This window comes from Puma concolor, chromosome F2 (genome assembly GCF_028749965.1).
Source record: "Puma concolor isolate L17-30 chromosome F2, mPumCon1.1.hap2, whole genome shotgun sequence".
In the NCBI taxonomy this organism is placed as follows: Eukaryota; Metazoa; Chordata; class Mammalia; order Carnivora; family Felidae; genus Puma; species Puma concolor.
The window spans coordinates 78,903,499-78,905,364 of NC_141684.1; positions in this window are offsets into that span (position 1 = coordinate 78,903,499).

Genomic DNA, 1,866 nt, shown 5'->3' on the forward strand with positions numbered 1-1,866 from the left:
CATTTTCATTTCTGTTGCCCTGGTTCAGGTGGTAAAATGGACTCTTCCTCCCGCACGTGCGAATTACCTGCATAGGCAGCTCAGAGGTAGAGCCACGCGTCGTCACCTAGTTTAACCTGGAAGAGAAATGGACAGGTGTATCTTGCCAGATTTCAAGTTCATCTTTCTGTTGAGGATGCCAGAGTCCTTGAACCTGGCTCCTCCGGCAGCAGAACTGGCAGGGTGTGGGAGCCTGTGATTCGCATATGACGCCAAAGTGGAAGATGGCATTTCTACCCAGGGTTTCCGAGGGAGGGATGGAGAGACAGAGAGGGAGAGAGAGCGAGAGCGCACGTCTGGGAGCCACTGTAGATCAAGCAGTGCTCCAACATGACAGGATAAAAGGCCTCCCTGGCTCCGGAGCTGCTGTTTGCACCCAATTCCCTGCTGTTTGCACCCTCCCAGCCCACCCCAGTCCGCAGATCACTTTCTTCCTTTACTTCCTGCCGAGGTCGACTTTCATCCCAGGCAGCCCCTGTCTAACTTTGTGTTAAGAGGACTGTGTTTTCATGCCTTGGAAACGCGTCTTTTAATTTAGCACCTCTATGAATAGCTTTCTAAGCTTTCTGTGGCAGTTGGGCCCTGCATCCTCACGGCGTGTGGGTACTCTGGGGAAGAAGTACAGGGAAGGAGAAAATCCAGTTTTTGCCTGCAGAAAAGGAAGGATTCCCCAAACAACCCTTGCTGTAGTTGGAATGAATGAGATTGCAAGGGGCTTTCTAGTTAATCTTGATATGGAGAACGTTTCTTGATATAGGGACCCTCAGTAAAGGATAGTGTCACAGGATCATGGGGCTTGGGAGCTGCGGCAACCGAAACGTTTTATAGGTTATGCCAGAGGAGCTAACAGATACACAGAAATAGACAGAAATAGGTCCAAAGGGAGAATGAAGCATATGTTTTTCTTTTTTTTAATTTTTTTTTCAACGTTTATTTATTTTTGGGACAGAGAGAGACAGAGCACGAACGGGGGAGGGGCAGAGAGAGAGGGAGACACAGAATCGGAAGCAGGCTCCAGGCTCCGAGCCATCAGCCCAGAGCCCGACGCGGGGCTCGAACTCACGGACCGCGAGATCGTGACCTGGCTGAAGTCGGACGCTTAACCGACTGCGCCACCCAGGCGCCCCCAGCATATGTTTAAAAGAGCATTTGAAATTCTTGAAGAAGAGATTGTTTGTTCAGTGACTGTCTAGATACTGGGAGAAAAATAAATCTTGATAGCTATCTTGCTTCTCGTATCCAAGTAAAGTCTTGCGAGGCACAAAATTTCTGTATGACGGGCAAAGAAACAGGGATTGCTCCTAATGTGTTCAGAGGCTAATACATAAATTAATAGGCTGTGTTCTGAGATCGAACCAAGAATCCTAACAAGACTGACTTGGCAGGTGGGGGCCCATGTAAGGGTAATCTTCAATGCCACGCTGAGGAACTGAGGTTTGAGTTGTTGGCAGGAGGAGGAAAAGCTGGGATGGCCCCTGGTAGAGCTGACGTTTGGGGAAGTGACTATCTGTGACATGTTAGCCCAGAGTGTGACATTCTTACATGGTGTTAGGAAACTCCTGAGCACTCCATGATCCTAGCGTCTCGTAGCTCTTCTGCTAGAAACTTTCATTTTTCTAAGCGTTGGACATGTACTTCCGTCCCCCTTCTGCACACGTCTAATCTATCAGCAATGCTCCCCAGAATCTTTTTCCTTTCCTTTCCTTTCCTTTCCTTTCCTTTCCTTTCCTTTCCTTTCCTTTCCCCTTCTCCCCTCCTTTTTTTTTTTTTTTTTTTTAATGTTTATTAATTGTTGAGAGACAGAGAGAGAGAGAGCATGAGCAGGGG